This window comes from Homarus americanus, unplaced genomic scaffold, assembly GCF_018991925.1.
Source record: "Homarus americanus isolate GMGI-L3 unplaced genomic scaffold, GMGI_Hamer_2.0 scaffold57980, whole genome shotgun sequence".
NCBI lineage: Eukaryota > Metazoa > Arthropoda > Malacostraca > Decapoda > Nephropidae > Homarus > Homarus americanus.
In genome coordinates this window covers 23,815,501-23,842,186 of record NW_024716703.1, presented here as the reverse complement: position 1 = coordinate 23,842,186, position 26,686 = coordinate 23,815,501, and positions in this window count along the sequence as shown.

The following is a 26,686-nucleotide window of genomic DNA, read 5'->3' as shown; positions in this document are numbered from 1 at the left end:
GCCCAATACCTGTCCCGTATTATGCCAGGTGAAGGAAGGTGTTATTAATCTATCAGAGAGAGTATCGTCTACCACGAGGGCCAACGTGTACTGTAGTGTTGCGTCTTTGTCACACGTTGTCGGGGTGAAGGAGCTGGCAGTATAGGAGAGAGAAATATATCTTTATTGTAACCCTCTTTAACAGCAGAATCTCTGTCTTTATGCAAATACAGGTTAATAGAGAGACAGATGGATTGTTTTGATTTATGAATTAATATAAAGATAAATAGATACATAGAGTGATTATTAAATAAATCTACAGGCAGGGAGAGACAGATAATATTTGAAATTAAATATTTACGTTTGAAACAAATTATCTAAAGACTTTTTAGTTTAACCCGTTAAATGGGATGGCCTGTTCCGTTGAGTAATGAGACATTATACTCAAGAGTTAAGTCATCGTACTTAAGGGGTTAAGCCATCGTTATCAGGTATATATATATATATATATATATATATATATATATATATATATATATATATATATATATATATATATATATATATATATATATATATATATATATATATATATATTTCTCGAAAAATTTTGTTTGTAGGACAGGGGGAGCACCATATTGCCTGGGGTAGTGGTAGTATTTTAGACTCACGGCCTTAATGATGGTTTGTGTTCAGTGAAGTTTTCATTAAAGCTTCTGTGTCACTTCATAGAGGACACAGTCGGTGGTGGAATAAGGACAAGTTTGTTTTTTCCTAAGACTTAAGTAAACCTTGCCCTCTGCGTGATGGTGTGTTTGTCAGCTCACCAAAGTCATGTTTTCTTTGCTGTTCCACCGCGTCAGTATTTTGTGGAGTAAAATAAATGTGTTGGTGAAAATTTTGCAGAAAACCCGACCATTACCAGCGGTGTGAACCTAAAAATCATCTTTACCTCCAGTGTCAGAGTGTCTGTGTTGTTTTGTTTTTATCCAGTTTGTGTCCAATATATATATATATATATATATATATATATATATATATATATATATATATATATATATATATATATATATATATATGCAAATCACTGTAGGTGCGTAGTGATAAGTGAGAGGGTGACCAAGGACCTGGTCTCACCCTCCTCTGTATATATACACCTTGATTTGTATTAATCTTCTAGTCTGTACTCACCCCTGAAGATGTGAATTACACGAAAGCGCTTGGGAACTTCGTGTGTTTCTTTCCTTGTGGTTATCAGCATATATATATATATATATTTCATGTAGATCCACAATGAAAACGTGGATAAGATGAATCTTGATAAAATCACACGGGAAAAGGGAAACAGCATCTGAAAGCAGTGCCGTGTTCGTTCATGTTAGGAATAATAATCATCCCATTCCTTGGGAAAAAAGCTTAGAAGTATTTAAATCATCTTGTGTCACAGAAAGACTTCTGGTTGAAGCTAGTTTCATTAAGGAATTAAAATCAATAAAACTTAGTGATGGTCAGTTCAAAACTGATAATACGTTACATAAATTTATTTGTCAGTGGCCCAAGGTTAAAAATGCTTTGAAAACCTTTGATCTCGATGTATGATAGTTATTTAGTGGGTCCCTTACTTTTGACCTGACCTGACTAGTCACGTCACCCTCCTTCTCTTAAGCTCCTCTACGTGTGTGTTGGTGTGGGGATTAGTGGATGACATCAATATGACCTGACCTCATGTTTTTAAGGTCACCCTGTATATTTAAGCCTCTCTCTGTCCATGTAATCCAGTTGTCTCTGAAGATGTCTTGAATAAAGACCAAAGCTAAGGTGCTCCGCCGTTGTTTCCCTTTTCCCGTGTGATTTTATCAATATATATATATATATATATATATATATATATATATATATATATATATATATATATATATATATATATATATATATATATATATATATATAATGTGTATACATACCTATTGCGAAAACATTTCTTTCTAAATTTGTCCCCTGACAGGTCCATTATATACTGATACACTATATGTGAGCCAGGTAGCTCTATCAGCATCACTAGACCTGAGCAACGAAGAGCCAGCACGTGTTGCTTTATAAAACTCTCTGTCCTCTTCCAAACATTGTCGGCATTTCTCACGGCACTGTAGAGAATTTTATAAGCTGTAACGATCCTCCCTCGACACGAGGAGCCGAGAACTGTGTTGATTGTGTCGAGATTTGGTTCATTAAGGCAGACAATTAGTGGAGATGATGTTGATGACCTGGTGACGGCGGGTCATGATCACAGGTGTGTTGGTATGGTGGCGGCGATGGCGGCGGCGACGATGGTGGATATGGTGGTGGTAGTGTCTCGTGCTTCCTGTGGTGGTAGTGGTACAATGGTAAGAGTCCCAAAATATACTCAACCAGACCTTTATTCTGAGGATATATTTCAAGACACATTTTTCGTATCATTTACCGCCGCGTCGTGAGAATGGGAAATAGTGAGAGACAGAGTTACAGAAATAGTGAAGACGCGGGAGACTGTGTAAGGAAAAATGTGTACAAGAATACTAATGCTTGTGAGAGAAAGACCAAACGAGGGAACGAGGAAATAAAGAGGACAAGAGAAGAATCGTAGGGGTAAAATAGGAAACTAAACTCTATATAGAAGGAACTGGAAAAATAATCGATTAAAATAAGAAGATATGAAGAACAATAAAGAGGTCACAGAAGTTCCTGAAAAGAGATAAAGAAAAATTAAATGAAAACAAAAGATGAATAACACAAAGAAAATAAAGAAAAATTAAATGTTGGTGTTGAGAATATTAGAGAGAATTTACTTAATATTTACAGTCACGTGTGTGTGTGTGTAGCGTTATTGGTTTGCATTTATAAACATAATGTGTTGTATAATGGTAGACCCTGCTGCCATATAGCATCACAAAAATTGTGTCCAAATCCCAGATTGCTGATCTGACTTTCTGCTTCATTTACACACAATTGCAGGGATTCAATTGTTTCTCTTACTTTAACATCACACTCTTGATCTGTTCTATTTTGCCATTTCTGTATTTATATATTTTTTATGGTACAAGTTTTAACTTTTTTTTTTGTTTCGGGTGGACCAATCCCCTTAAAAATAAGTAAATAATAATAATAATAATAATAAATATTTTCAAATGCCTATATTCTTACAGGTATTTACTCATACATTTTTTATCTTATAATACTGCTAAGGACATTACAATACGTTTAGGTACTTTGCATCACTGCGTTTTTTTACGTTTATATGCATCTCAGTAAGTTAATTCATTAGTAAGCGAAACTTAACGAGACTGTTCACGTTTTATCATATAAGAGTTTATTTTCCTCCTTACTTCCTCACTTTTATTCTTCTCTGTATCTTCTCGTCGTTCCATAAGTCGCCTCTACATAATCTTCTCGTCACACTCATGTACGTTATTCTTACCCTCTCGCCTTCTACGTCTAAATCCATTACGTCCGCGTTTCCCTCGCTGTAGTATTCCCCTGAACCTGCAGTTCGCGTTGGGAATGATCTTGCCGTAATTAGGAGACAGAATTAAAGTTGATTGTATCGTTCCCAGCTTATTAACATTCGCCAGTGCTGGAGGTGTTACGAGGTCCCCTGATGCCGTCATTATTGCAAGCGGGGCTGCAGTGTATTGCTCGAGGTATTGTTATTATTGCAGCTCAACACAGCAACATTGTCGGCTACAGCTTAATTTCTTGTACGTGTTAAAAAGAAAAGATGACTGAAATTCTATCCAAGTCTAGAGAGAGATCCTCAAGGTGAAGGTAGACCGGTTGTTATATTATCGTGTGTTGGAGTCATATTTTCTCTCGGCGCTACTTTCTCGTAAATTGGCCAAAGGACATTTTATTATCCCCCAGTGTGTCGGGTTATTTAGTCTTAACTGTAATAATGGTCCGTATTATTAAAAGGGCAATTTGCCATTCTAACGTAATCTGCTTCAGTCGTCGGGTAAACGCAACCTCGGGAATAATCTGGAGGGCCCACAGCTTGGATGGCTTTCAGTATTGTGCCGCTATTGTTGTGTTACTCGAGGTAGTTCCATTTTATAGTATTGTTCTCGAGTTTTAAATAAATTCTTTATATTAACACTCTTTAAAGAAATCTCATCAATCCATCGGTAATACAATACTGACGTCATTCCATCGGCTGGACAATTTAGAAGCAATTTTTATCAGTATTTTTTTTTCTTCGAACTTAATACCTCTTTCTATTTCACTAAAGTAGTTCGTTCAGTAGTACTTCATTAAAAGGGTTTTTGTAGTTCTCATGTACGTCTTAGTGTCGTCTTGACCAGGAACATGAGTGCCTCTGTTGATTGAAGGTAATGATATTGTGACTTGTGTTTCGAGTGAGGAGGCGGTCCAGACTATATCAAGATGGCCAGAAGCAAGTTGACGAGTACCCCTCACACTTTAGCCTGGTATAAGGCTAAAACCCCACAGTAATGTTGACATATAAACTTAAATCAAAGTTCGGTCTTTAAGTGCATACACCAGGTTGGTATATTCACTCGTTATCGAAAATAAACAAATTATTCTATCACGAACTTTTGGCTAAGTAATCAGCATGAAGAGTAAACATTAGTGAGAGAACCAGCTTACTACCTTTCCATCATATGTCTGCGAGTGACAGATTTACCTGTGACTAAAATTAATGTTGGTGTTGACGTTTTCAGCTCAATTTCATGAGTGATATCCTACAGCTGATGACCCACTCTAGGCTTTACTGATATGTCAGCAGCTTTATGAATACCAATCCTGATTAATTGATTGAATGACTGTTTGACAAATTTTAGGTAAACTGGAGGAGACTGGGGACGAGATGGGATGGTTGAGGGTGGATGGGGATAGGTGAAGATAGGTCAATGAGGATGGATTTACGTGGCTGAGAATAGTGAACGATTGATAAGGAAAAATTAAGAATTGGTACAGGAGAGGCAGACGATATCTCTCATTCCTCCAACGCGAAAAAAATGTCTTAATGCTTCAAGTAATCTCATTTTTTTCGTCTCTTTGATGTTTGTGATGTTATCCGGCAAGAGGAGTCCCAGTTGTCCACTGAGGGCCTCTTGGTGAAGTACTCGAGGCACCACACTGAGGGCCTCTTGGTGAAGTACTCGAGGCACCACACTGAGGGCCTCTTGGTGAAGTACTCGAGGCACCACACTGAGGGCCTCTTGGTGAAGTACTCGAGGCACCACACTGAGGGCCTCTTGGTGAAGTACTCGAGGCACCACACTGAGGGCCTCTTGGTGAAGTACTCGAGGCACCACACTGAGGGCCTCTTGGTGAAGTACTCGAAGCACCACACTGAGGGCATCTTGGTGAAGTACTCGAAGCACCACACTTTACACAGCCATCTTGGTGAAGCAAATAGGACTTTAGTCTGTGAGCTACAAAAACTTTTCATAGCTCCATCTTGGTAGAGTCAACGAGGGGGAAAATGCCCAGGACGTTATCTTAATGTGTTAATTAAGAGAGAGACTTCAGCTGTATCTATTTCTTTAAGTCACGACGACACAATGATCTTCAAAATAACATTACTATATATTTTATTTGTTTTTTTTTTCTTCTGGACGAAAAATCTAGAGAAAGATTCTTTTATAGTTTGTGATTTACAGAGAGATAAAATAAATAGTGTGTGTGTTACTTAGGTATTTTTTAACTCTAGTAATTAGTTTTATTTACGAGTTACTGAATACTTGAGGTGACAAGCTTATTTCACCTAATGATTAACCTCTCTAAGGCTAACCTAACCTAATCTAACCCAACGAAATCTAACCTAACCTAACCTAATCTAACCCAACGAAATCTAACCTAACCTAATTAACACCTAACTTAAACCTAACTTCTAATCCTAATCTAATAGGTGAGGATTTGTTGTTGTTGTTGTTGTGGAATTCTTGTAGGTGCATCAGGTGGCCCCTCTGGTTCTTCCTACACATTTAAAGTAAAAGAATTGTTCTAAATTTTCCAACCTTCGTCAGTAATGGTCATTAATGGGGGAAAAAAGAAGAGAAACGACTCATATATCAAGAAGACCCTCACTAAACCTCACCTGTAAAACTATCCTCACCTCCTGTACAACTATGCTCACCTCTCACCTGTACAACTATCCTCACCTCCTGTATAACTATCCTCACCTCTCACCTGTACAACTATCCTCACCTCTCACCTGTACAACTATCCTCACCTCTCACCTGTACAACTATCCTCACCTCTCACCTGTACAACTATCCTCACCTCTCACCTGTACAACTATCCTCACCTCCTGTACAACTCTCCTCACCTCTCACCTGTATAAATATCCTCACCTCCTGTACAACTATCCTCACCTTTCACCTTCTGTACACCTATCCTCACCTCTTGTACATCTATCCTCACCTCTCACCTGTACAACTATCCTCACCTCTCACCTGTACAACTATCCTCACCTCTCACTTCCTGTATAACTGTGGAAGAATGGAAGATTGAACTGAACTAAATTAAATAAAATAACAATAGTTTGGTTAGGTTTAGGTTAGGTTAGGTTAGGTGGGTCCTTTAATTGCTTCACCTGCCAGGTTTCTTGGCCGCCGTTCACTAAGTTTCTGATTTTTACCTCAGACAACTCCTGGAAAGTCAGGTGGAACAAAACCAACCTCTCCGTTCTCATCTTTTTGTGTGTGTGTGTGTGTGTCTGTGTGTGTGTGTGTGTCTGTCTGTGTGTGTGTGTGTGTAGACTCTTCATAAACAAACAAAACCACACACAAAATCACGTCTTTATTTGTATTTATTAAAAGCCTCTTCATAGTCACACCAAACAAATATCGTGACTCTTGTATGACGTAACTCTGTACATTCCTCTCACCTGGTGCTCCCCGCCACCAGTCTGCAGTCTAGCACAATTTTCACCAATTTCCGCTAAAGAAGGGGTCCTGTAGGGGCAGTGGGAAGGGAAACTCATGGATCAAAGGCATGAGACTTAGCTGGAAACTGGTGTATGCTGCTATCCATCAACTACTTTTTATAGAGACAAGATTCATTTAGTGAATTGAATTAAAACTTCCTATCTCTCTTCTGGGTGAGAATCTAATTGTAACTCTTTCCTCATTTCTCAAGATTGGTTTTGTTAAAAGTGTCTATTTTTATCTCTTTTTCTTTTCTAGTTTTCGTCGACCCTAAAGGTAAAAGGAAAATGGAGATTAAACAAAGAAAAAATATAGTAATTCTTCAGATTCTCTCAGCGCCTTGCAGCTCATTATCATAAATTGCTTCGGTTTTATCAATGAAATCAAATTAATTCCTTAATTGTCAAAAATCATCCATCTTTTCTTATTTTGTCTCGTTATTAGTTGGAGATTGAAATTAGTTTTATGTAATTAACAACATATTGGAAAAAAAATACAAGCGTATGAACCTAACATACACATACATGCATAATACAGAAATTGAAAACCACTTAACGAGTATTATTCTTACATGAATCTATAACCTAACCTAACCTTCATGTATACCAACGTACACATAAGCAAATACACCAAATACACAATACTAAATATTTTACTATGAACAAATATACATAAATACATACAAAGACAACTTAAAAAAATATACAGAACTTAGTCAGCATTTTCACCACTCTGTCCACGAGGAAGTGCTGGGAACAGTTCAATCTCACACCAAAAATGATCACACTCCTCGCGGTACTACAACAAGCGAGCGCGGGAAACGACAGAGGTAAAGAAGACTTGTTTGAGAAGTTTGCATCCAAGTGACTCAGTTTGATTTAGCAAGTTGTGGTGGAAGGGCCTCGGTGAAGACCAAGTTGCGGTAAGATTGAGGAAACTGGCAGAAGACAATGCAGTTGAGTTCTTGGATGTTGTAATATTGATTCATTTGTGTTTTTTGTTTACATTCAAGGAAGATCGATATTTAATTGTTTAATTTCAAGAAAGATCGATATTTATTTCTTTACATGCAAGGAAGATCGATATTTAATTGTTTAATTTCAAGAAAGATCGATATTTATTTCTTTACATGCAAGGAAGATCGATAAGTTTAATAGATCATAGTAAGACTACATAAGACTCATCCCTTCACTACTTAAGACTCAACACAAAAACATCGAATCTTTGTTTTTTTCTTTTCACACAGCCTTAAATAACAAAGGCTAATTAGTACTACAAAAGAGACTATGTATAAGGCCTTGGAAATAATACCATTAAACCTAAAGACAAAAAGGAAATTTGCATAATAGCCAAGACGGTTCCCGTTTCCTCGTACCAAAATAAGTTAACGACAACAAGGAACAGGGTACAGTAACTCCCCCCCCCCCTAACCGTATGAGAACTTAACTAGATTATAGGAAATATTCAGGAACTATAACTTGATTTACTAAAGTATCAATAATGGAACCTTGATTTTTTTTATGTAATAAGATTCAAAATTGATTTCTCAGAGTGGCTTGGATGAGTTGATGTACTGGGTGGCTTGGCTTGGATAAGATGTTGTACTGGGTGGCTTGGCTTGGATCAGATGCTGTACTGGGTGACTTGGATGAGATACTGTACTAGGTGGCCGGCCGGTTGACTGCCTTCTAGCTCACCGTAGGTACCCGACACCCGACAGGAAAATGGACTTGGTTTCCTCCACCAGACTGACAGCTTCCGACAAATTAAACGCCGCGTATGACAGTGACAGACTGAGTAACAGGGGTGAAGAAGAACTGGTCATAAGTTGCTTCAGCGGGGACGCGTGTGAATACTATGTTATCGCCGTCAGACACTTAGTCACTGAGTCAGCCAGAGAGTCAAGAGGACAGTCAATCACTCATATAGTCAGTCAGAAAGTCACTTAGTCAATCAGGAAGTTAATATTGTATGGTTCAGCCCTTGGAGACGTTTTGTTCAATCCCTAGAATGTTTTGTTCAGCTCTTGGTAAGGATTTCTTTTTGTTGTTCTGGTATTAATTACGTATGTTCTTTGTGTGAGGGTCCTCTGTATCTATAATTATTCTTCGTTTTCTCTTCGTTCTCTCTCTTGTTATTCCCATTTCTCGTGTCATTTTCATCTCCATATCTTTATCGTGTCTTTTATCTCCATGTGTATCTTTGTTTAGACAGTTTTTGGTATAGTGATTTATTTTTTTGTTACTCCGGTATTTTATTTTCCTTTTCGACTCTCTCTCTCTCTCTCTCTCTCTGCTTCATCTCACGTACCATAACGCACGAACACACTCACTTTATGTATCATAGAGCACGAATACACTCACCTCACGTACCATAACGCTCGTACACACTGACCTTACGTACCACAACGCGCCAACAGACACGCAAATTTGTAATATTTTAATAAATTCTCTTAGTTTTCATTCCCAAAACCATTAAATTAACTTTCAAATGCCTGTTTTTATAAAGCTTCGGTTTATATTTGGCTTAATTAAAACTGCAATTAAAACTAAATGAGTTAACGTTGAATTTGTAAGGTTTGCGGATAATATTTGAACAAGGAAAAACAGTTTATTTATATTGTTCATTCATCTAAATCTGAGCTGTTTCTTGTCTCACCAATATTTCGTGAAAATTTCCTCAACACGGAAGAGAGATTTAGAATATTGGATTGTGAATTCCCGACGAAGGCGCTGCTGGAACCCGTATAAGGAATATCGAAGACGTTAGCAAGAAGACAACCAAAAGTTCATCCGAGCCTTTTATTATGTTTGTTTTGAATCTCACCTAACCTAACCAAACAAAAGGGAGAATATTAATGTGTCTGAGTGGATACAACGCTCGTCTATTGAGGCTCACTGGTTCGCTCGTGGGGAACCTCCGGCTCACCCACCTGTAAATGGGTAATTGGGTATCTAACTTTACAGCTGGGAACCTTAACTTAGGGTCGAGTACAGTGCCGTCCACTCTGCCTTCTTGTGTACCGGAAAAGGTTTAGTTTACCGTGTTGTGTATCCGCGCTCCTCCCCACGGTCCGCCAGACTTACGAGAACCACTTTTAACCCTTCCTGTTATCTCGGTCTCTCCCCTCCCCTTGGTATAGATACTCTTTATCTCTCCCCTCCCCCTGGTAGAAATACCCCTTATCTCTTTACAACACAATGCCCTTTTTTACCAAGACTCTGTATGAAAGGTGAACGTGGCAGATATATCAGCTGCTCGACATTCATGCAGCACTACTGTACCAGGCACCCAAAGCTGTAACTCCTAGCTGTTCTGACCCAAGACACAGCTTCACTGCCTCACCTCCAGCTGTACTTGCTTCATTACTACTTATGACCAGGGCCACGAAGCTGTAAATCTTAGCTGTAAATCCTAGCTGTAAAAATCCTCAGCTCAACGATCATACCTTAAAGTGCATTTGTTCAACTTTCGTCTCTTGTGTGATATACCTCCACTTAACTTGGCCTCTGCTGTATATCCTTACCTGTGACTCTGCTGTGTGATATACTATGGTTCCCACAACATCTGCTGAATTTCATTTAGTCTGGTGTTAGATTTACTGTCACATTAATCTGCTGCATAATGAAGCCTGCAAAAAATTACCAACCCCCTTCCCCTCTCTCGCCCTTCTCAGGATGATATAGTTTGGTAAAATTAGTTATTGATGTTTAGTGATTTTTTTGCACACACACACACACACACACACACACACACACACACACACACACACACACTAATCTTACCTTGTGTTGAAGATATTGTTGGTGTCAGTCGCGGCTTTTATGTAAAGCTCCGGATTTATGACCTAGTTCCATGACCTGACCCACGACATGCTGTTATAGATAGGACCTGGTAGTGTTGTAGACAGAACTTGATAGTATTGTAGACAAAACCTGGTTGTGTTGCAGACAGGACCTGGTAGTATTGTAGTCAGAATCTCTTGGTAGCAGAATATAGCCAAAACTTGTACCAGTATTTGATATCGGGTAGCTAGTTGACACACTCACACGGCATCAACGCGACACTTGTTACACCCTCACTACTGGGGCGCACTCACAGTAATAACACAAGAACTTAGTTGGGTTACTCAGTTAATGCATCAGGAGCAAGACAGATCATTATTTCGTTTGTGCAGTTGGTCTTGTTTCTGGAAGGTATAATTGTATATTGTGAGTTACCTAGTGTGTTTGTGCATGTGTGTTTGTGCATGTGTGTTTGTGTGTGTGTGTGTGTGTGTGTGTTTGTGTGTGTGTGTGTGTGTGTGTTTCGTATTGATAATAATAATAATAGATAAAAGATACACATAACAGCCATAATAACAATATATACTAATGATACACAAATCGAACATGTTTCTTACTTACACGAGAATAACACACACACACACACACACAAACACACACACACACACATACACACACACACACGACGCAGTAAACAACACCACTAACAGTTCTGAACGTGTATTACCCTCGTATCTTCCTGAGAGATAAATAGAATTGTATCACAAGTTAAAGATATCTCACTATACATTCACACTGTACCTGTAAGTTTGTGGCACATTAACATAAAACGGCACTTTACCCTACGTTAATGGCACAACACCATAGAATCATATTAGAGGGTAGAATTAAGCTCCGCAGGTTAGTGGGCGAACTTTGCACTCTGCCAGATTAAACCTATAAAGTAATGGCACTTAAGCACTCTACTAGATGAACCAGCCCCCCTAAATTTATGGTACTTCTGGCACCTCTTAAACCCCCCCCCCCCCCCCCCTACTCTTCCTCCACTGCGTTTCAAGGTCGACATAGTCTTTGCATGTCTAAGAACGATATTGAGTATTGGAGGGAGTTATTGCGTCTTGCGGTGCGGAAGAAATTAACCCTTGTGTTTTATGGTCGATTGTCACACGGTCTGAGTAAATTTATCACGTTTATACTTCCCACATCAATAGATCCACCCGTATGGTTTAGTTAGACCTTAAACCCCACAGAGGATATAAACCATTGGAGTCATGGTTTATACACTGCTAATGATGGTTTAGTATGGTGAAGCCTCGTCACTATTTAACAGAGTGAGTTGCGTGGGTTATGGTGTCCAGTCTATGTGTTTATTATTATTATTATTATTATTATTATTATTATTATTATTATTATTATGATTATTATTTATATAGATGAGAAAAACTACGTTGCATTCTTTTATTCTTACAACCAATCACATTAAGCTTCTTCCTGTCAAACTTGCACACAGTCGAAAATAAAAGTAAAAAATAAAAAGTAGCAAAAGCAATCAATAATTCTCTCCAGTATCACCTTATTGGGTCCTTTTACCTGAGGTAGTTCAAGAAAAACAGGTTCTTTTACCCTCTTGAGACTCCGAATTGCTGAAACGAGTCTCCGAACTGTTTGTTTCGGCATTGATGGCGTTGTGGTATCTCATTATGGTTCGGTACAGTTTCGAATAGGTGTTTTTTTTTCCCCCGTGGTTGTATTCTTGATAAAGCAACTATGGCTTAAGGCACTACGGACTGAAGACTCCACGAACTGCAGCTTCCACGGACGGAAGGTATTACGGACTGAGACTCCACGAACTAAAGCCTCCACGAACTAAAGCCTCCTCGAACTAAAGCCTCCACGGACTGAAGCGACCACGGACTGGAGCTACCACGGACTGAAGCCACGTGGCCTGGATCCACCACTAACTGAAGTCACCACAAACTGAAACCACCACACAAAGCCTCCACACACTAAAACCTCCGCACACTAAAGCCTCCACAGACGGATGCAAGACTCCGGGATTTGATTTTAGAGGCGATATAGCCTTAAGCGTTGAGACCTCCTCCGAGACTCTGTAATAAAAAGAATGAGATTTTCTTTCTTTCTTTTCTTCCTTTTTTTTTATCCTTGGAAGCGGTAACAATATGATAATAATAAAAACGGGGATGGAGGAGAATGGGAAGGCGGATGGGGAGAGATTGTGCGCTATACCTCTGAATATCTTCTAGTTTAGGTAAGACTGCTTGGAGACGTCTTACACCAGGTCCCAGGAGTAATGTTGGCAGCTCTAACCCTTCTGTATGTGTGTGTGTGTGTGTGTGTGTGTATGTATGTATGTATGTGTGTGTGTGTGTGTGTGTGTGTGCGTCCCCTTAAAAGAGTTCTGTATAAATTTAAACATATCTAAAAACATTGCTCCGTCAGTACGTATGTTAGTCGGTGATTCTGTCTTTGTATGTCCGTGCGATTTTCGTTTCCGGAGCGTGACCCAGAAACTGCTGTGCAAAAAGTTCAATAAAACTTCGTATGTAAATTAGCTTCGTGGTAAAAGAGATATTCAAACTGGTTTATGTTTTATATTCGATATCGACTGACCGGGAGATTGAGAGGATGGTTTACTTGTTAAAATTGTAATTTATGGTGAAATTAGTTGTAGGTGGAAGTTGTGAAGTTTGTGGTTGTGTAGTGTGGTGGTGAGGTGTGTTGTGGTGGTGATACTGGTGGCGAGGCTTGTTGTAGTAGTGGTGGTGGTGGTGAAGAATTTGTTGTGATGGTGGTGGTGGTAGGTTGTAGTGGTGGTGTGGTGAAGAATTTGTTATGATGGTGGTGTAGTGGTGTGGTGTGGTGGTGGTATTTGTTGTGATGGTGGTGGTGTAGTGGTTGTAGTGGTGGTGGTGGTGAAGAATTTGTTGTGATGGTGGTGGTAGTTGTAGTGGTGATGGTGGTGGTGGTGGTGGTGGTGGTGAAGAATTTGTTGTGATGGTGGTGGTGAGGCTTGTTGTGGTGATGATGATTGTATGTTATGATGGTAGTGTAGTGTTGTAATGACATGGTGATGTGGCGTATTGTGATGGTGTGGTGTGTGGTAGTGTGGCGTGTTACTGGGGTTGGTGGTGTGGGGTGTGGCTGGAGGTGGTAGTGTGGCTGGGGTTGGTGGTGTTACATGGTGATGTGGCGTAAGTGGCTTGGGAACGTGACTGAGATGGTAGTAGTGTGGCTTCTTGGGGTAGTGTGGCGTGTGGATGAGATGATAATAGTGTGGCTTCTTGGGGTAGTGTGGCATGTGACTGAGATGATGATAGTGTGGCTTCTTGGGGGTAGTGTGGCTTGATGGTGTGACGTGGCTCTTCTTGGGGTCCAGCAACCTTCACAGTCTGACGAGAAAGATTTTACCGAGAATAACAAATCATCAGAGACCATGTGTACAAGGTCAGGTTTCATTGTTTTCATTTCCGTGTGTATCAGTTCACTGTCATCTCTCTCTCTCTCTCTATCTTTGTCTTTCTCTCCCTCTTCTCTCTTCTTTTTAATCTCTCCCCCTCTCTGTCTCACATACATCCGGTCATTTACCAATTTCCTCTACATAAATCAATTATTCCCGTACCAATTATCAATTCCTATTTCCCACCAAAAGTTATGTTCTCTTTTATTATAAACTTAAGTACACGAAGAGCAGTGTTATAACGTTGTAGAACTTTACTATAACTCATTAAAGAACAGAATTCACAGAACATCATTATTACGTCATGTTAAGCTATGTAGAAGAGTTCAGTCAGTGTGTGTGTGTGTGTGTGTGTGTTCATCTCTTTGTGTACATGGCTTGTTTTCTGGGCCAGGAAGGGGACAAGTTCCGACACATGAATACCCCCTTGATTAAAAGAACCGAGAGCCAAATTCGTGGCATTTCACTATTTTTTGGGGTGAATCTTACAGTATTTCTTCCCCCAAAATAATTATTAGACAGCAAGAATTTTCCTTGGTCACTTGAATACCCTCGTTAAAGGCGTACGAGAGAGAGAGAGAGAGAGAGAGAGAGAGAGAGTCTGGTCTTGGATGAACAGATCACAGGATGAACGGAACCTCAATAATGTCTGATGTTGGAGGCTCACACACACACACACACAGAGGGTGATGAGTCTTGTTGATGAGTTAGCATCGTGGTGTGAATTGGTAGTTAATTAAGTGTGTGTGTGTGTGTGTGTGTCTGTGTCTGTGTCTGTGTCTGTGTCTGTGTGTGTGTGTGTGTGTGTGTAGATGTCTGTGTGTGTGTGTGTGTGTGTGTGTGTGTGGGTGTGTGTGTTACTGAAAAGCTTTTTGGAATTTTGAGGAGGTGGGTGGTCTTGTATGTCGTGTGTAGAAACTATTGAAGTATATCTTTTGGTTTTCTGTTAGTGTAGATCGGTACAGCGAGGATGTGGCCAGTCTGCGTTTCTCCGTTGCTTGATGTGGACGAATACTTTCCATCACTTTGCTGTTTTTATTACAATTTATTACTTTTCCTGTATTTCTGGTCCGATTATCCTGATGCCATCCCTAATATAAAGTTCTCATTTGAATAAAACACTTAATGTCATCAGAAGTAATGGGTAACTAGGGTAACATAGCCTACTAGTTGTGGTTTAAAGATCTTGATTATTAAAACACAGTAATGTATTATAAAATTAACATATCCACTGACATCAAAACTCACCTGAAATCCTCAACTGACAGATATTCAGCCGAGTTATGTATGATAGTTAGTAGGTTAAATAGCTGGAATTTTAAGTCAGATTTCAGGTGCAGAGCTATTAGTGTTACCCAAAGTTCCTGTTTGATTTTTAATATAAATTTTCAGATTATCAGATTTTTATTCCATTTTCTTATAGTTTGTAGAGCTTTTCTTGCATGCATCAACCAGGTACTTTGTTGTCCTTCACAGCTCTTCTTCCTCTGTACTAACGACCTCTTCCCGCTGCCTCGAGAACAGCTCTTATAAAGCCTCTCTCCCCTTCAAACATTCTTCCGTCTTTTTAACATTCACATTTTGTTTCATCTCTCTCCGCGACTCACGGTGTCTGCTCTGCCTTTAACAGCCTCAGAATATCAACACAGTTTTCAACACGTCACTACACATCCATCATTCATTCCGGACATAAACAACGTGGCCAGACTCGCTCATGATTGCTGTGGTCGTGGTTCGTTACCTGCACCTCCGTGTTTTCCCGCAGTGTGTTCAATTCCACTCTCACTCAACCATACTGTATGACTCATATACTGCCTGAGTTGTTCGTTATCTCTTTCATGTTTCCACTATATATGTTTATTTATCTTCTCTGTCTATTAAATATACGTTATTTAAACTTATTCTACATATCTCCAGGTATCATTCCATCATCATCTCACTTTTTCATTTGTGCCTTATTACACTTGTCTGTGGTGTCGCTTCACGGGTCTAATTCATTATAGTTGCTAATCCTATCTTGTTATATCCACCTCTTGTAAGCCCTTGTCAACACCCGCCTAACGCCATCACCTTACAGAAGTCTTGAAGTCCCTTTCTCATTCTCCTTTGTTTAGTGACAACATTCGTCTTCAATTCAACAGCAAGGGGATTCCATTAGTCTTCAGTTCAGCAGCACAATCCCCTTCACAGCTCAGCATTTTCCCCTTTTCACTGTCTTGCACTGTTATCACCACACACTTGTCTTCACAGTAAATACTTTACCGTATAAACCAACCTTTGAATTTCCTTTGTGTTTACTCAGTCTCAGACGATGGGTGAGAAAGTCCTTGTTAGTTACTAACTGTAGCCCTGACTAGTACTAAACCTTCCATTATCGAGAAATGTGGCCCAGTACCTCAAGTCTTCCCAAACCCTTAACTGCTGTCTTATTTGTATTCCTTTTTTTTAATTCCTTCCATAACATCTACTTAATCACTTGGTTTTTCTCCCCCTCTCCTCTCTCTAGCAGTCCTTCAGCTCCTCAGGAACAAACTGCTCACTAAACGTCTACACTACACTAACGTTTCTGGTATAATATTGGACAAACTTGAACCAGAGTCACTCATAGCATTTTTCACTGGTTCATATAATCATTAATAAAACATTATATTGTTCTGTTGTTCCTCCTGGAGTCTTCCTTGAGTGACACGCTGCAGTAGATGGTTCGCTATTTTCTCACCTCAACAACCAAGATTTCGGTGGTTTTAAGATGAATAGGCTCTAGTTCTATTAAGCCTCAGTCTATCTGGAACTTAACCTAACCAATATTTTTTGTGGTTTAAAATAAAGGCCTATTAGGACTGTGACTTATCAATACCAATTTCTAGACTCGGCAAACCCTTCAATATCCGTCTTAACTAATGCTGAATTTTCCGAGTATTCATTTTTAAGATTCCTGCTCGATACAAAATTATTTTAACTCTTACATTCCTCTCAGTCAAGTTCCCCAAGGACCTGATTCTGAAGAAGTAATCAGTCCCAGATGTGACTCAACAGGTATGAGGTGTAGGATGTATCAACAATGTTATTATCTTCCTTCTTTCGTGTTGTTGACATTGGCGTCCTGAACAAATTCTTTTTTTTTTCTTTTCGAAATAATTTTTACTTCATGGCTTTGAACATTTACTTTAGTTTGCTCAAGAAGGACACATATTTTATCTTCTTCCTCCTCCTCCTCCTCCTCCTCCTCTTCTTCTTTTTCTTCCCCCCTCTTCCTCCTCTTCCCCCTCTACCTCCTCTTCCCCCTGTTCCTCCTCCTCCTCCTACTGCTAGTATCTGTGCCGATATCTACCTCTGTGTTATACCTTCCTATTCTTCTCATTCATACTATTATATCGAGATATTTAGTACTTTCTGTCATCTTTTTCCTTCTGTTCTATCATTATTCTCTTCATTCTCTCTCTTTCTCTGCCCTTAGACTTTTATTCTTACGTTCCCTTCTACACTAGTCTCGTTGTTTACATTGAGGTCAGTGTTATACAGTTCATTTGTGTGTCGTCTTACAGGTTCAGGGAGTCAACTTTTGTCTTTAGTTCAATATCTCAGTCATCTCGCCGCAGATTCACCATTGGTTTCTTGTAATCTCACTGTTTACTCTTCTCTGTTGTCAATCCTCTCAAGTGTGTATGAGTCTATCTTCTTTTTCTTCCTCTTGTGTTGCGGTCATATGATTAATACGTTTTCTGTTTTCCCTTGTTGTCGTTTTCTATTTTTCCTTGGTTCCGTTTTCTGTTTTCCCTTGTTGTCGTTTTCTATTTTTCCTTGGTTCCGTTTTCTGTTTTCCCTTGTTGTCGTTTTCTATTTTCCCTTGGTTCCGTTTTCTGTTTTCCCTTGGTTCCGTTTTCTGTTTCCCTTGTTGTCGTTTTCTGTTTTCCCTTGGTTCCGTTTTCTGTTTTCCCTTGGTTCCGTTTTCTGTTTTCCCTTGTTGTCTTAAACGTCTCTAGATCCCAGCGCCGCCTGTCTGTTGATTCCTTGACGTTGTTAATCTCAGGTTTATCATTCTGAACATTGTCCCTTCTTCTCCTCAGCTCTCTGCCTACAAACTCTGTCGTTCGTTTCAATTTTCTCACCAAATATTGCCATAACTCAATTCCCCTTCAAACACACCTCCTCCCCTCCATGATTGCCTTTCGGATTTCCCAGACTTGTTTAGGCAGTACACACGCTCGCTAACTCTCCAATCACATGCAGCTTAAATCTATAACCCCTGGGAGGAACCATTCAAGCTTTAAAATCTAATAGCATTTGAGTTATCGCTCCTACTGAAGTTGCCGGAGTTCCTTGGGCTCCGAATTGCTCTTGGGCTCAGTATGACGGAGCTGAAGTTAGATTTATGGGTTTCGGTAGCACCAACCTCCCAGCTCTCATCTATCTCTGACCATGGTAGCCATTTACCTTTCCACTCACTCTCACACATTTCTCCTCCAGTTCGTCTGTACAAAGGCCACTACATCTATATTTCACTCACTCTGGTTCGTTTCCCACACCTTACTCTCCATAGTCATTAGGTTCGCACTCTCAATAATTAATTTTATCCTAATTTGATATAATTATCCTAATTTGAATCATAACTTTGGTGTTGTTGTTATTATTATTGTTGTTAGTGTTGTTATTGTTATTTTTCATTGGATTATTATTATCATAAACTTCCATAGAAAAAATTAAAGAGGGGGAGAGACAGACACAGACAGAAACAGAGAGACAAAGTGAGACAAAAACACTGCAAAAAAAATATAAAAAAATAATAAAAGATTTGAAGCTAAAAATAGATAAAGAGAACATAAAAAAAATTATAACAGCAGAATTCAATTAAAGGAAAATTTAATAAGGTGAATAAAAAAAAGAGATATATTGTTACTGATGATTGAAGCCCAACAGCTGCTTAATTATTGTGTTATATGAGGAACAGAGAGAGAGAGAGAGAGAGAGAGAGAGAGAGAGAGAGAGAGAGAGAGAGACCCTATTTCAAGCTTTAGAGTGACACAGGACCCACCACCCTCAGCAGACCACCACTATATGACTCCCTCCCTGCTGACGCCATAACAAAACTTACAACTTTAATTCTCCTCCTCAAGACGGGCCAAGACGTCTCAGACTGAATTTAACTTTTAACTCAATGGGCTGAGGAGTCAGTATCTAGGACACGTCACCATAATACAATTCACACTTAACTCTTAAATATATTCCTTTTTTGGCACCAGTGATACACATTACATTATCAGGAATAATAATAACTGATAAAAAAAAAAGAAACGGATCGAGAAAATAACAAAACTGGTGGCAGCGGTGGGATACTAAAATAAATTCTATATTCTAACATCTTTATCATAATTCCTTCACTATATTCAGTACAAAATCTCTGGTGAATTCAAAATATAAATTAATTTAAGTTTAAAGTCATATCAGGAATTATTACACTAGTAGTAGATGTATGTAAAGAAGATTCATAGTGAAGGTGTGTGTATATTTCTTCCCGTCAATGTATAAACATGACGAGGGAAGGACGGGGGAGGTGAGCCTGGTCCCTGGTGACGGTATTAGCCAGCGGCCGGGAATACTACCACTCCTGTCTGGCCACAGTCATCAATTTCGTCTCTGTCAGATCGTGTGTCTCTGTGTGTGGGAGTATCTGTAGGTGTGGGTGTTATTTGTGTGCATATTGATGTGTGTGCGTGTGTGTGTGTGTGTGTGTGTGTGTGTGTGTGTGTGTGTGTGTGTGTGTGTGTGTGTGTGTGTGTGTTTATATAGATTTATATGTTTGTGAATGTTTCAGGTGTAAATAGTTCTTTTTCTCGATTACTTCATGAGATTCATGCCTCTGGAATTATATTATTAAATATATATCATGTATGTTATTATTACGAGCAGATGTACCACTCAACCTTAATTATCATAAATATCATAACATGTCATATATATAGAGTATTGTCATAAGTGTCAAAAAACGTGTCGCATATTTAGAGTCTGTCATGTGTCATAAAAGTCATATATTTAGAGTTTGTTAGTCATAATTGTCATAGAAAGTGCCATATTTAGATACTGTTGTCATAAGTGATAAATAGTGTTCAGGAAATCTTGCCTAAACTGTACCTCGTATATCTCGCCATATACAGTTCCATACATACGCTGCTGCTGCTCTGAAAGGCGTGTACCATTACCAAACTCAGCCAAGGTGAAAAAGGCCAAGTTACCATGGTGATGTGTGTCTGGCAATACGTCTAGCCAGCCAGCCAGCCAACCACAGTCTCTTGAGTTGTCTTGTTCCTTGTGTTGCAGTGTTGCAGTGTTACGTTGTTTCATGTGTTGCAGTGATTTAAATTGTTCCGTGTGTTGCAGTGATTTATATTGTTTCTTGTGTTGCAGTGATGTACATTATTCCTTGTGTTGCAGTGATTTATATTGTTTCTTATGTTGCAGTGATGTACAGTGTTCCTTGTGTTGCAATGATTCATAGTGTGTCTTGTGTGCTGCTGTAGAATGTCGCTTGTACTGCAGTAATGAATCTTGTTCCTTGTCGCGCGGTAATGAGAATGTTCTCTTTGTTCCTCTTCCTGTCTCTGTGTGGGGTTGTGGTGGTGAAGTATTGTGGGGAAGTGAGAGTGTGGGGAATGAGGGAGAGTGTTGGAGTGATGGAGTAGGAGGAATGAGGGAGTGTAAGAGTGAGGAAGTGTTGAAGCGATGGAAGGTGGGAGTTAGGGAGTGTGGGAAAGAGGGAGTGTGGGAGTGTGGGAGTGAAATAGTATACTGTAAGTCATAACACTTGAGACCCGAGGCACTAAAGCTTTCAGTGGACTTTGTTTCTCCTCGTGTTATTAAATCTGTAAATCTGAACCTGCTGTCTTGAACGTGGTACTGACTATTTGATGATGATGATAATAATGATGATGATGATGAAGAGGAAGAAGAAATAAGGAGGAATAAGAATAGAAAGAGGATAATAATAATAATAGGTCATAAAAAAAAAACATTATAACGACCACTTCCCAGCTAATGATGTAACATATGTCTCTCTCATCCAACAGAGAATCAAAATATGGGCTGCCTTTTTTCTTTACTTTGAACCCATAAATCCTTTGAATTATGGGAAAAGGGTTGAACCCCCATCCCCCCTTCCACCCCAAAAAAGGGTTTTGAGTGTAATGGACCGGGACAAAAGCCAGCCGTGTCTCAAATGAATTGGCTGTGAACTGAAGGACAGACGATTAATTGCTGATCGTTAACAGAGAGTAGAAGAAGGAGAAGTCGAAGTTGGAGGAGAAGGAGGAGAAGGAGAGAGAGGAGTAGAAGTCGAAGTAGGAGGAGCAGGAAAAGAAGAACAAGAAAACGAAGACGAATCGCAAGAAAAACTATAAATCACTCCAACAAAAGCGACATATTAAAATTAACATTTATTTCGCCTCATTAAACGATTATATATACATCCTAAAAATGGAGAAAGGTTGAGAAACGAAACACAAAGATATAGAAAAGGTAAATCAATGTGGAAATATAAATGATGTGTTCTGATGTCGCCTCGGAAACAGGATTACCAACAGACATGTAAGATTTTGTTGATATGAGAATAGGGGTGTTTGTTGTCGTCTTTGATATACAGTATATGTGCCCGACGTTTTTAAGAAACAAAACTATTTAAGATTCTTTATATCTATCCTGAAGATCTTATAACACTAGCCTTAAGATTTTTATTTTATTTTTTTTTTTAACCAATTTATTGGCAAAACTTGTGGTACAATTTGTCTATTCCGAGTAGTTTAGTCAGGTCTTGAGGGTGCTATCATTGTTCACTGCCACATAGGACAGAGGTTCATACACGAGAGATAGTAATATAGGTCAGCTGCTTGAGGGTACTATCACTGTTCACTGTCATGCTGGACACTGCTTCATACTAATAGTGTACTTCATATTCATTAGTGGACTAGAATAACCGCCACACATCTAGGTGACCTATGGAGCAAACCTTTGTGAGCACCTGGCACAACTTAGGCATCTGGCTGCCCACTGTATACGACCGTGGCTTAGAAGGAATCAACGAACCACCATTATTTTTTTACTCGTGCTCTTAAGTTTCCTCCTAGAGATATAAGTAATCAGTTAAAGTTAAGAAAGTTTCTGGCCAAAGGAATTACGGTAAAAAATGTACTTTCCAGTCTGAACGGCTAGTTAATCGCAGGTTCAGACAGGCAGAAATATAGATAATTTTCTCATAGTTTTTTTACGACGAAGTACACGTGAAAAATTTGGCTCGTTTTTCAGAGACACTTCACGGTTTCCAAGTTGGCAAGGAGCTATCTTTAAAACCTTAATGTATGTGTGTGTGTTTGTTTGTTTTGAGATTTTTAGTCTTGTATTATTTGTCCTCATTATTTTGTATTTATTTTATCTACCTAAGAAACTAAACTCCACATTTTTTTTTATTCTTATTCAATTCAGTTTTAAGCTTCCCTCACCAACTCACAATTGCTATCTTTATTTTGTGTAGGTTTTATGATGTGTTTGCTTTCTTTTATGTCACTATCCACTATCTTTCTCTTTCATTACTAACCCCTCGGTGTAGTAATATCCCTCTTTGTTGATCTGCAAGTGAATATTCCTCGATCTTTATTTCACCAGTATGTTCCTTTCTACGATACTTCCTTCTGACCTCCGTTACATTTTCCAACACCGTATACCTGAATTTCACCCACATATCATTCCCGCGGCCGTATGTTACAATCAGAAAGTTACTCAGTCTCACACTCGCTGTCTCTCGCGCTAAATTTTACGAGTCTTGTAATCTCGTAACTTCTCACTTCTCATCTCACATTCCATACTGCGCTCTTCTGCTAAACCTCTGCATGCCGTGGCTCTCCTACCGCTGCATGCCGTGGCTCAAGTCGGGTGATCCTCCTCCCTTTCGGTGCGTTACTGGCTCCACATCACATTGTTTAGATATACGTGTTTTACTATTGTACCTCTTGAACTCTTGCTTGAAACCCTTCCTTGCTGGATGAACGTCTGTGTGGCGGAAATAGCACACATTTCAAGAGGGTGTTATAATTAAGTGATATATAATGTAGATATATTTGGAATGTTTTAAAGAATATTATTCCTTTTTTTATGGTATCACACAATCAGCCATTTTCATTTTTTTTTTACGTTTTAGGGTGAGTTCTTATGATTTTGATTAATGAATTGATTGTTTTTCGTTGAATATTTTATACGTACGAATTTGGAAGGGTTAAATATACATAAATTGTGGACATATAACAGAAAAAATCGATTACCTTTCCTGAAATACGATAATTTTTTTTACTGAAGTTTAACACAAAACGCCTCTAATGTTTTTATTTTCTGAACCCTCGTCTGGTGTGGGGTCGTGAACTCTGACCTTCTCTCTGGTGCTTTACGTGAACAATATTTATTGATTCTCCAATAAAGTCTCCTCACAGTATATCGAGCGAGGGAGTGTTGTGTTAAGAGACCTTCCTTCCTGTTGGCTGGGTGTATCTAAAGATGTTTTAAACTAATGAGAACATTACTCCGTGGAAAATGAGCTGTGTAAGTTGTCCAGATAGTGTGCAATGTGAATTTGGTTTGGTCTTTCACGACAGCTTTGAGCGGTGTAGGGAACTGGCCTGAGTGGCGGGTGGGTGGAAGCTGTAGTGTGGATGGTGGCTGGCTGGGTGCTGTAGTGTGGATGGTGGATATCGAGTTGGCTTTAGTCCATTGTATTATTATATTTACATCTCTATACATATATACACGATGGTACCCTAAAACCTACATGTATTACTGTAGATTGAATTGAACGAATTGAATTAATAGCATCGCAGTAATTTTCTAACATACGCTTTTGTTCATACGTGTAATGTATATGTCATGTATAATTTGAGTCGATAACCAGAGAGTCGATGAGAGCACAATAGGGACCTGTCAATGTAAAACCGTGTTAACATAGGGTAGCGCTTCTATAGTCAATTTTTTATTCATTTTTTTTTTCAAGTTTGTTGTGTGTGTGTGTGTGTGTGTGTGTGTGTGTGTGTGTGTGTGTGTGTGGGGGTGGGTGGGTGGGTGTGTGTGTGTGTGTGTGTGGGTGTGTGTGTGTGTGTGGGTGTGTGTGGGTGGGTGTGTGTGGGTGGTAGTAATACATCACCTGAAGGAGTCTCTCCCCCAGGATCTTGACACATATGGCTGTGACACGTTACCGATAATACGATAAAAACTCCAACTTGTCAGACTTCCTCCCGCCGCTACCATTGTTCTCTAGTGGAGGGAGTATGGAGGGAACTAGTATTGGAGGGTGTATGGAGGGAACTAGTAGTGGAGGGAGTATGGAGGGAGTATGGAGGGTGTATGGAGGAACTAGTAGTGGAGGGAGTATGGAGGGAACTAGTAGTGGAGGGTGTATGGAGGGAACTAGTAGTGGAGGGTGTGTATGGAGAGAACTAGTAGTGGAGGGAGTATGGAGGGAACTAGTAGTGGAGGGGTGTATGGAGGGAACTAGTATTGGAGGAGAGGGTGTATGGAACTAGTATTGGAGTGGGAGGAACTAGTAGTGGGGTGGGAGGGAACTAGTAGTGGAGGGTGTAGAGGAGGGTAGTATTGGAGGTGTATGGAAGAACAAGTAGTGGAGGGAGTATGGAGAACTAGTATTGGATTGGAGAGTGAGGGAGTATGGAGGGAACTAGTATTGGAGGGTGTATGGAGGGACTAGTAGTGGGAGTATGGAGGAACGGAGGAACTAGTAGTAGGGTGTATGGAGGAACTAGTAGTGGAGGAGGGAACTAGTAGTGGAGGGAGTATGGGAGGGAACTAGTAGTGGAGGGTGTATGGAGGGAACTAGTATTGGAGGGTGTAAGGAGGGAACTAGTAGTGGAGGGGGTGTATGGAGAACTAGTAGTGGAGGGGGTGTGGGAGGGAATTAGTATTGGAGGGTGTATGGAGGAACTAGTAGTGGAGGGAGTATGGAGGGAACTAGTGGAGGTGTATGGAGAGAACTAGTAGTGGGAGGTATGGAGGGAACTAGTAGTGGTATGGAGGAACTAGTATTGGAGGGTGTATGGAGGGAACTAGTAGTGGAGGGAGTATGGAGGGAACTAGTAGTGGAGGGAGTATGGAGGGAACTAGTATTGGAGGGTGTATGGAGAGAACTAGTAGTGGAGGGAGTATGGAGGGAACTAGTAGTGGAGGGTGTATGGAGGGAACTAGTAGTGGAGGGTGTATGGAGGGAACTAGTAGTGGAGGGTGTATGGAGGGAACTAGTAGTGGAGGGTGTATGGAGGGAACTAGTAGTGGAGGGTGTAAGGAGTGTTATGGAGGAGGACACAGGAGACCGGTGGAGAACACAGGAGACCGGAGGAAGACACAGGAGACCGGAGGAGAACACAGGAGACCGGTGGAGAACACAGCTCTTTTCCCTTCAAAAGATCTTCCCTAATTCATGTTGACACCAGTGACAATATTATTCTTTCTCATCTTAAACTTCAGGAAGAACCTTTGAATATTAATAAGTCCTGAGTTATGCTCATGATTCTCTCCCCACGACAGTCTCATCATCTACAGCTGTCTGTGTATTAATCTTTTTTCTCACCCAAGAAAGGTTTGGCAGTAGAGACCCTTACCTTTATGTCCTCTGCCATCAGACGTGTTTATCGATATATAGATCAGTATTCTGTTCTGTTTATACATTTGTTCAGAACTACCCGTCATATTAAGCTTTTAATCCTGTATTAGCCCCTGTCTTATATAGATGTGGGTTACATACATTAGGTCTATATAATTACATCACCCACGGTAACTATGAGCCGTGAGTAGTCATTAACTGGACATGTGACAAGTGTATTCCCACTGTACCTCACACCTTGACCACAGAGTCATCAATTAAGTAGCCGGCTATCGCCAGTTCAACTCCCGTCACTGAGTCCATTATTAATGCTCACAGCTTATAGTTTTAATTGCGGTGATATCCGAGTTATTGTGCAATAGTTTATTTTCTTGATAAATGAAGAAAAAACCATTTGGTTTTCAACACTTAACACATAAACATTTATGAATGTTGCTTCCAGTTCACCTTTAATTAATGCAACCACAGGTAACCGGAAACTACAGCAATCCTTTATAACGTGCATTCAATCCCCTGTCTATTGTTTCTAAGCTCGTCTATTCCTGGTTCTTTTTATACCTCGTTTGAATCTGTTCTGGGAGCTTTTAATCCTCTACGGACAGTCTTCACTTGTATATTTACACCTGACCTCTTTGTTTAGTATTTCTATTTCTGCACTAAAGCTGTTCCGTGATTCGCTTCTCTACAGAGAGTCTACTTTTTGATAGGCTTTCAGCTACGTTTTTTTTTTCTGGTTGTCGTAGATGTCAAAAATTAGTAGCACTGTTTGTATTTCATGTTACACACGTTTAAGCGGATGTTGAAGGCTGATGGCTGCTTTTTCCTGCAGTACGCATTGTGGCAGTTTTATACTTGGGTTTTTTTTTTCGGTGTA